This window comes from Schistocerca nitens, chromosome 2 (genome assembly GCF_023898315.1).
Source record: "Schistocerca nitens isolate TAMUIC-IGC-003100 chromosome 2, iqSchNite1.1, whole genome shotgun sequence".
Classification (NCBI taxonomy): Eukaryota; Metazoa; Arthropoda; class Insecta; order Orthoptera; family Acrididae; genus Schistocerca; species Schistocerca nitens.
Window position 1 is genome coordinate 1,059,693,298 of NC_064615.1, and position 10,774 is coordinate 1,059,704,071.

Genomic DNA, 10,774 nt, shown 5'->3' on the forward strand with positions numbered 1-10,774 from the left:
GGACTGTTTCTTTCACAATCAGTAAGCGTGGAAGGAAGCTACCGAACAGACAGAGGAATCTATATTTATGTTTGGCAGAACTAATTACATACTGACATCATTGTCGGTATTGCTTTCGTTTCCCAAAAGTTATAAATATTTTGATTTCCGAAAAGAAGCTCTGTATTTGGCCGAGATGTTGAAGAAGAAGGTCCCTTACGTACTGATTGTATCGAGTAAGATGTGGAGTCGGCGGTTTGAAAGCGGACAGAAGTAGTACGAGGAAGGGCGTTCCTTACCTGAGGGATCGCTGCCTGGCGAAGGGGTAAGTGTGGCAAATGTCCGGCGTGGCAAATGTCCGGCGTGCCAAATATCCGGCATTCGCATAAAGCAGGGAGTTGTGTGTATTGAAGGATAATGTGTAATCATTGTGTTCAAGAAGTCATTTATATCAAGATGAAGCTTTCACTTTGTGATTTAGTGTAGGTTGCAATGAAACTTTATGACAAAATAATGCGCTCAATCGGACCAGTTATTTGTAGAAGAGTTTACGTTTTTGTCAAAGCTCTTACCATCACTCTTCTACTGGTACCTTCAGCCTAGCACTAGCTCTCTCCTGCTCTTCCAAACACCAGATAATATCTTCTGCCTTCGTCTAGCACTACTACGACAAACAGACAAATAGAGTCTTCCACGCTAGCTTGACGTGTACTTGACGGACATCTAGGTAAGACGAAAACCCGTCAAAGACGGAAGTCCCAATTTGTTGGACATGAAAATTAATAAAAGAAGGAATACATAGAGAAGAAGTTCGCATTTCTTAGGAGGCTGTAAATATCTTTGCTTTATTTTACACAAATGCGATGAACACGTCGCACTTCTAACAAATGAGCGGTTCACGTCGGCAATCGGACGGGCTGAAAATTGTACAGTATTTCCCAATTCACAGCCTTTAGCTGTTATTAGTAGTCTTGTTCGTTTTCAGACTCTTTGTTGTACTAAGAGCCGGTTGCGGTGTTCCAGAGCAATGCCCGTCGATAAACACACATTCTGAAATACACTGCCGGAAAAAAGAGATGCGACGGAGACCTACTGTCTAGTTACCAACTTGCAATTACAAGCTTCATAATCGTAGCTGTGCTGGGTGACACAGTCTGATACATTCAACAATGGACCTGCCTAGGCTTTACTGCGGCTCAGTACACATTATTAACATCAGAGCCTTGTACTACAATGTGATGAACCATTACACAACTTGAATCTGTTAGACAAAAGTCACAACAATTTGAGCTAAATGTTACCACGTGGATAAGTGTACAGGCAAATACCGTGGAGAATTTCTTCAGGCTTTCGGTCAATAAGTGCAAGAGCCTCACAAAAACCTGCAGCAGCATGTGTTACAAGAAAGGCGCTATGCAACGCGGACAGCGCTGATCTCAGAATTACAGCAGTATACCTCCTATTATATGTCAAGAGACATCTTATCCCTTCCAACATACATATCAATTAATGCACACGAGAGTAAAACTACAGAATGTCTGTATTATACAGAAGGTTACCACCAATCTTGCTTCTCGTATGTGTTCTGGGAACATAACAGAAAGGGCGGGCAAAGGAGGGGGATAAATTTGGTACAATATGTGCCGCCTGCCGGCCACCGTATGGTGACTAGGGAGAGCAAAATGTAGACGAAGGGGTGAGGATTGTATCTGAAATGTTAGTATGCGGTGTGGTAGAGAGAATTTTTCTGCAGAATCATATCTTTTAATCTTCGTATTTACGGGCTAGAATCAAGTATCGACTTTTCATTCCACTATTTATTTTTGCTTCTATTTTTCAAGTACTCCACCTTCTCCCCATGTTGTCTTTTCCGCTCTTCTGTCCATGTCTCCGACTCCTCGTATTTTCTGCCTTGAAAACCTGTTAAATTTAGTCTTTTTTACTTGAAAAGGTTTATTTCTGTTAGATCCGTTACTTGATGCTGGTTCTTTCTAACCCTTTTCTTATTTCCGTAATCCACTCTACTGTTGACTTCTTTTTCCAGATGTGGTGTCCAAAATACATTAATCTGCACTTTGCCATGACTTATGGTATTTTCTCTATAATTTCGTACATCTCCTCGTCACTTCTAATTTTCTAAACATCTGTAGTTTGTACAGAATCACAGTTATTAAACAGAATGCAGAAGTATAGTTGCAGTCAGATCTACAAAAAAGTGTACATTGTTATCCGCATGGAATAAAAGACACTATTATAAATAAATGTTATTACTAATTACGCAATTAACTAATAGTTAATCCAATCGCCGCCATTATCGATTATAGCTTTACACCTTTTTGGACTGCTTTTCACGAGTATTTCTGCATTTTCTCTTGGTAACGATCTCCATATCGTCCTGATTTTATATCACAGCTGCTTAAAAGCATATATTGGCTTTCCTGTAAGCTTGATCTTAATATACCACCAAACATTTTCTATTGGATTTATGTCCAGAGACACTGCAGGCCAATCAGTCGTCGACATCCCATTGTCTTATTTCCACACTGTACAGAGACGGTTGCGATGTTTCAGATCATTATCCTCTTGATGCACCCAGTTTGCCTCATTCTAACCAAGTAGCTTCTTAACGGACCTCAGAAGGCAGTTCTGATAAATACTGACCATTTTCTCAGCGTTTAAACTGGCTGTAAATAAGTTCAAATAGCCACGTCGCGTACGTTAGCTCCCTCTCCTGTAAATCACCCACGTTTCCAACCTCTAAATATCGTTTGACCCACTCCGCAACGAATATCTTTGACTTTTTAAGATTTTAGCAGCAGCTCCATATGAAAGCTTTGGTCCCTTTGGATGGTTTACAAGGAGCAGTGCCTCGTGACGCTTGAGAGATTTTGCACTCACTTGAAACAGCAAACGATAAAACAAAATATTCAACTCTCCCATTGCTTATATATACACTGCGCAAAAGCGCACTGATCACAGATTCTAGACCAATACCAGAGGTGTGGCTGCGGACGTTACATTTAAAATAATGTCGTACTCTTTCTTGTGGGACTGACCACAATGGAATCACTTGCGCCATAAACAGCCCTTGTCTAGTATTTGTGATGTGAAATTAGCTGCTAGGGTAGGCAGTTTTGCCATAACTGGTCAAAAAATAGATGTCCGTCCGAAATATTTTCTGCTACAGATGTCCACAGCAAGTGTTGCCATTGTTCGTGACACTTCACAGCTAAGAACGCAGCCGTACTTCGTGGTAAGCCGATTCCACTGTACTTTGGATTTTGTGTGAGTGATATTCCTTTCACATGCGTTAGATACATGGGATATTTTACATTACATTATTTCAAATGGCTTCTGGCAACATCCTATTCAAGCACTTACAAAAGGCAGAGACAAAAATTAAAATTAAATTATAGTTACTTTACACATGGAATGTAAACCCTGTCATATTTTTAAAATTAATAACTCTCCATATTTTGAACATGTATATAAGGACATTGAACATTGGGTACTTCAAAGTTAAGGTTTCCCATAAATTAGTTAAATTAAAGAACCAATCGAATGATAAATTCAAACTTAAATTATTATTAAAGATCATTTTTACAAAATCTAATGAACTTATAAATATATTTAAAGATTTGACAGTTCACATAAGTAACAAATTTATATTTTTATGTTAATCGTAATGTTTTCGCACACTACAATGGAACAGCGCAGGGTGTCACCTTCAACTGCACAGTTGTTTCGTTGGTTGTCTTGTACTGTGCACTTAGTCTGTTAATGGTGACAAGCTCCTTCATATTAAGGCCAAAATTAAAAAAAAAGAAGATTTGGGTATGTGACACATGTTGTTGGATAGTCCAGTACCAAATTCCATTAACGTTAATGTCCTCATTACGTTCCACTGACCATTCTTTATTGTCTAACTGAAAGCCATCGATATTAATCATATTGCGAGAGAACTATTAAGTCAGATAACACGCAAATAATTTTCTGCAGTAGCCGTATTCCATCTTGCTACAGATTACAGGCCAGATTGGGGCACATTAACATATCTCCATAGGATAAAAGTAGGGAGTACACCCTAACGTCCAGCAATTTCACAGGCAGGGTCACGCTGCTATGGTGTTATCGATTTTAGGGTATTTCACCTATGTCTACCTTGTGCCTGCTGGAAAACTACAGCTGACATTCCCCAGGTACTACTTGCATTCTAGTAACGTTCAAACCATTTCTGTAAAACAGCTGATGATTCGGTGCCCGAATTTGCTCTCGAGATATATCACGAAGTCGTCTGCGTATTGTAGGAAGGTGATAGAATACCATGACCTCTTATCAATGTCTAAAATGTATGGGTCAAAAGTGGCTTGCTTAAATTACATTCTTGTGTTAAATCTAGATTAATTGCAGAATTCTGGTAATATCTAGCCATGCATCGTGCGTGCTCTTTAAAAGTAGTGGTAGAAACAGTTGACCATTTTCAGTAGGACACCTATATCACATTTAATCTGTCTTAGGAAGGCGGTAGAAGAAGTAAAGAAGGCAGAGGGGATCAAGTGCTACTCACCAACTGGACCCAATATTTCCTCACAGGCGTCACAGAGGAAACTTGACATTTTCATGCTCCTAGACAGGATAATAACATAGAGTAAGTTAAGAAAGGGCAGTCGTTCTTGACTTTTATTTGCTCCAGCTTACGTCCCACGCAATGTCAATGAACTAATTTCCAATAGCAGTTTGATCGTAATTTGGCCTCTCAGTTAGGCAAAGCTTTCCCTTCTAATGAGCTGCTCCATCCTCTACCAAAGGACCTGTCGCTGGAATTGTAAGATTACGCTCTTCATGAGCTTCAGTCTTCCTTGTGAGTGGAAACTATAATTCCATAATCGCGTGGCGATTGTTTGAAAACCCCTTTGTTCCTGGGCAGAGGAAGCTAGTCGGTATCTTGCCTGTCCTATGCCCAAACCTTCTAGGGACCTAATTTCTGCTTGCTCTCGGTGCCCACGCCTCCCTTCTTTATTACCTTCCAAGACTATGCGAAACATGATCAAGAGCAGAGTGAAATGGTTCGTAGAACACAGCAATATCCTTCATACTACTTCATTTCCGTAGGAACCTCAGTACGATTGATCTCTTTGCACATTTGTAACATGTGTGCTGCTGGACGTACGTGATAATTTCATTCTTGTGTATTAAAGACGACAATGACAACGTGTAAATTCCATTAAATAGGTCATCTGTGGCAAATGAAAAATGATGAAACTGTATTTCTCATAGGATATGTTATTAAAAACAGCTACCAACCACTAATTTAAATGGTTTTTGTGTAAAAAATATTCTTGTGCTTCCATTTCCAGTTTGGAACATTTCTCCAATATCAGATGGCTGTATTACAGGAGGACATGGCAGTCAGATGTTGGTTATTTTACGTGCCGTGGTGCCATACAATGAAAATATTTTAACTGATAAATATCAGAAATGAAATGAAGAGAAGTAGAAGTTGGAAATTACAATTGTTTAGCACAAGTACTTACATTGACTGTGTCCTGATTGCTCTGAAGGCTTACTTTTTTATTATTTTCCTTTTTATTTTTTATGTTACACGGTATTATTATGGTAAACATATCACAGTGTTTGAACACAATTTCGAAAACAAAGAGTAAAAATCTGGGACACCATTAGCACTTCTACATCGAACAATCCAATTTCACATAATCTTAATGCATTCTGTATTAGCTCACGAAGAGGTTACAAAGCAGAGATATACTTTGTTTGCGCCGGCCGGAGTGGCCGTGCGGTTCTAGGCGCTACAGTCTGGAACCGCGGGACCGCTACGGTCGAAGGTTCGAATCCTGCCTCGGGCATGGACGTGTGTGATGTCCTTAGGTTAGTTAGGTTTAAGTAGTTCTAAGTTCTAGGGGACTGATGACCTCAGAAGTTGAGTCCCATAGTGCTCAGAGCCTATACTTTGTTTGCGTTAGGTATGAGAGAGGAGTTGAATTATATCGCATTAACATCGATATGTTTTCGGCAATAACAAATAAATAATGCAGTGTGCAGTAAAATAACTGAACGTAATGACCCTTTAAAACTGCGTATTAAATAATTTTTTCTTAGAATAATAGGTCCTATTACGAAATATCACATTCATATTTCAACAGAAAAAAGTGAGTCTTACGTTTGTGTTGTTAAATAACTACTGAATTCTACATAATTATCTTTTACAACCTATTAAATGAAACCAGTTCTAACTCTGTTAGTCCAGTCTCGCCTCGTTTCTGAAATCAGAATTTTCATTAACCATGTGTCAGATATGCTGCACATGTGTCTCTCTATTAAAAATTGTTTAATTTACAAGTTCAGATACGTGTTCGAGCAATAATCATCAGCCAAAAGTATCAGAACTGGTTCAAATGATTCAAATGTCTCTGAGCACTAAGGGACTTAACATCTGAGGTCATCAATCCCCTAAAACTTAGAACTACCTAAACCTAACTAACCTAAGGTCATCACACACATCGCCGGCCGAAGTGGCCGCGCGGTTCTGGCGCTGCAGTCTGGAACCGCGAGACCGCTACGGTCGCGGGTTCGAATCCTGCCTCGGGCATGGATGTGTGTGGTGTCCTTAGGTTAGTTAGGTTTAACTAGTTCTAAGTTCTAGGGGACTAATGACCTCAGCAGTTGAGTCCCATAGTGCTCAGAGCCATTTGAACCGTTTTCATCACACACATCCATGCCCGCGGCAGGATTCCAACCTGCAACCGTAGCGGTCGCGCGGTTCCAGATTGAAGTGCCTAGAACCGCTCGGCCACACTGGCCGGCTTATCAGAACTATACTATCTAAGTAACAATAGTACAGGGTGATTCAAAAAGAATACCACAACTTTAGGAATTTAAAACTCTGCAACGACAAAAGGCAGAGCTAAGCACTATCTGTCGGCGAATTAAGGGAGCTACAAAGTTTCATTTAGTTGTACATTTGTTCGCTTGAGGCGCTGTTGACTATGCGTCAGCGTCAGTTGATGCTAAGATGGCGACCGCTCAACAGAAAGCTTTTTGTGTTATTGAGTACGGCAGAAGTGAACCGACGACAGTTGTTCAGCGTGCATTTCGAACGAAGTATGGTGTTAAACCTCCTGATAGGTGGTGTATTAAACGTTGGTATAAACAGTTTACTGAGAATGGGTGTTTGTGCAAAGGGAAAATTTCTGGACAGCCGAGAACGAGTGATGAAAATGTAGCACGCATCCAGCAAGCATTTGTTCGCAGCCCAGGAAAATCGACTCGCAGAGCTAGCAGAGAGCTGCAAATTCCACAATCAACTGTATGGAGAGTCCTACGATTGATTATTTGAAACGAGAAATAACAGCAGCTATCCAAACTGTTACGCCTGATATGCTACAGAGAGTGTGGAACGAGTTGGAGTATCGGGTTGATATTGCTCGTGTGCCTGGAGGGGGCCATATTGAACATCTCTGAACTTGTTTTTGAGTGAAAAAAAACCTTTTTAAATACTCTTTGTAATGATGTATAACAGAAGGTTATATTATGTTTCTTTCATTAAATACACATTTTTAAAGTTGTGGTATTCTTTTTGAATCACCCTGTATTACTGACGCTTCGGCAAACGTTATCACTGGTAGGCCCTGTCCCTCGTTTACGACTTATTAGGGAAAATTCATCAACATTGGGTATTAAAGCGCTAATAACGATTCGAAATATGACAATCGCTGATGTATGTCAATTTACGTAAAGAAGAACGTAGTAAGAGTAATTTGGTGCTATGGAAGACGTACTATTTGTTATATGGGATCCACTGAGTAACTTACGTGGGTTTGAATATCCTCTTCTTTGAGTGTAGTCCCCTTACAGCAAGTTGGCGACCACTATCGACCGTTCTTCTCTAGTCTGAGCTGTTCTAAGCAGTGTGTCAATAGCTATAATGTCGAGCCTCTGTCGAATACTCTGCGATCATGACACTCTTTGACAACAACGTTTTCCTTCCATTTTCCAGTCAATGGCGACTTGCATGACACTGTACTTATTCTATAAACGATGGACAGAATGCGCTACATTCCTCATCACTGATATAACAGGCTCTTTAGCACGTGATAAAATAAGCTCTTTAGCACGCGACGGTACATCCGCATTTCAAAGACCTGCAGCCTGTTCATTGAGGTAGTCATAGTGCTTCAAGATTCTCATCAATACAACGTACAAAGGACTCTACGATCCGCCAGTCTCTAGTAAATGAAGATCGCGACTGCATGTCAGATGTTTGAGTTTTTGAAATGTTGGCCGGTACCAGTTACAATCTCCTCATCATGATTCAGTTTTTACCTTAGAATGCATTTTACTGACACTCGCCAGTACATTCCCATCTATGCTGAGAACCGCGTTGACTGTTCTCTTCTCGCTAATTGCCGTACTTTTTTAATTTTTGGTAACCCTTACTAGTGACGTTACTTCTGTTAGAAGAACCTTAGGTTGTTCTATGTTATTAGGGAGAATCAGAGTGTAACGAGTATTATTTAAGCGTGTATGATTCATCACGATTCCTTTATCGATATCATCCAATAGTTTCAGAAAATAAACTGAAGAGTGTCGGAGATAAAACACATCCTTCCCTGAAATGCACTATATTCCTGAAGCTTACAAAGCTTATATTCAAAATACCCTACTTCAATCAACTGTATTTTTGCAGAATCCACTTATGATTGTTGGAAGACTGACGATAAGACATGTCACTAGTATCTCAACGTTAAGTTCAACAGCTACTAACGTTCGCCTATATTCTTGTACAACTCTGACTGTGCCCTAACCCTGGCCTCCCTCAAAAACTAGCGAATAAGACATTCTACAAATTTTACAGCTTGTTCTATATCATTCGAAACCAATGAACAAATTACTAATAAAATGACAAAAAAGCTCTCCACAAAAATGTACCATTGATTATTACTGTTAGGTCGTATAGCTTGCTATTACTATTGTTATTATCATTATTATATCACTAGCCTTGGTTTTGTTTAGCCATTGTCTTTCTTTTCTATTTGTTCTTCTGGTAGCATGAAGTGCTGTAGTTCCTTTACAGTTCTCAGCATTAAGCACTGATTGTCGATCGTATGTTATTATATTGATATTGTATTCAAATGTGACACTCTTTAGCCCTCCACAGGAAACTTGTTGATATGTCGAAACGAACTGCAGAAATGTAACTCAAATAACCAAATAGAATACAAAAGCCGTCTTTCGTGGTCAGTTGAATATCCGTCTTTCTGTACAGGGTGCTCCAGGAGGAATTGTCGATATTCAGCAATACGACAGGACCAATCATTCGAGGGAAAAAAATCTAGTAAACTTGGGCTCTAAAGTGCATACCTTAAGAGCAATGAGCACTTGTTCGTCCTCGCTATTGTGAAACATGTCTCTTCTGCTGAACAAATTCTCTTCAGTTACACAGTTTAGAGCGATGTTTACTTGACATTTCTGCTTCGAGTGATTGTTCCCGGCGAACGGTCTACCCGACGGGAGGCGCTAGCCACACGACATTTCCATTTTCCTGTCAAATTCTTGAATACTGACCGTTCGTACTGGTATGTTGTCTTCCTGCTGTAAAATATTTATTCTTTTTAATTTTTAAAACAAATCCTTACGTGCTACGTATATGAATATACATGAGAGAGAGAAGTACAAGCAATAGCATCAAATGGAAAAATTATTTAATTATTCCTTCTCAGCTGAGTTCATAATCTCTTAATGTAAAATTTTGCTGTATTATTTTCATGCTTTAGAGCCTCGAATAAGGTTAATGAGTAGAATTTTTAGCGAAAATATTTCTATCGTTGCGGTGTAAACAAAGGGGTTGCGGAAAGCGCAGTCCTTTAATCTGTTGAAGGAATCCTCCTACAGCAAAAAGCGAAATGTTCACGGTTTTTCCATGACCAATTAAATAGTGTGACGAAGAAGCAATGTAAAACAATAGAAGGTTTCGGAGACAGGATTCACAGGATTAATGTAAAAAGGTACAAACTGTGAACCATTGAAGAGGCAAGTAATATTATGCTCCAAGAAGTGGAACATTGAGTATTAGGAGCCTTCTTGAGGGTCCTGTCACCAGATATGGCTAGAAGGGTTCAAAAAGGAACCCATGCTGTCAGGTTGGCCATCGAGTTTTCAGAAATTCAAGGAAGAAGAGGCATAAATGACAAGCGGGAGGTGTTTTCCACTAATGTGAAATGTTACAGGTGTGAACGATTGCGCCATTTCCAGAGGCAGTGTAAGCAGCCTCAATGTGGGAGAAACAGTGTGGGTGGTTACCAGCGATGGGATGGTAGAAACAATGCTTAGGCTAGACGAAGGGGAAGTGGACAGTCGTTAATCGCAAGAGGGAACCCAAAGTCCACCGACATGCAGTTCTGTTAAGTTTTGATGCTGCAGGTATGTGTGTAGTGGCAGAATGTGGTATAGACAGAACTGTGAAATATGGGAACGTAAGTTTCCGTTGGGCAGAGGGGCGCAGGTGTTAGTGACAAGTTGGCACCTCGTAGGATGGAAGCAATTGAACCTACTACGCTTTCGATGCGCGAGGTGGGAGACATTGACGTGATCTCTTTGGCGTCAGCGTTTTTTAAACTTTCAGGCTGGTGTGCTTCACTTAGAACAGGGCTTAACAACTGGCCGGATTTGAGCGTGAGTACTCGCGTCTGCTCAGGCACGTGCTCGCGAGCAGGTGCAAGGTCGCGGAGTAGGGAGGGAGGGGAGGAAACGGAAATGCGCGCACACGTTTGAATAGGGC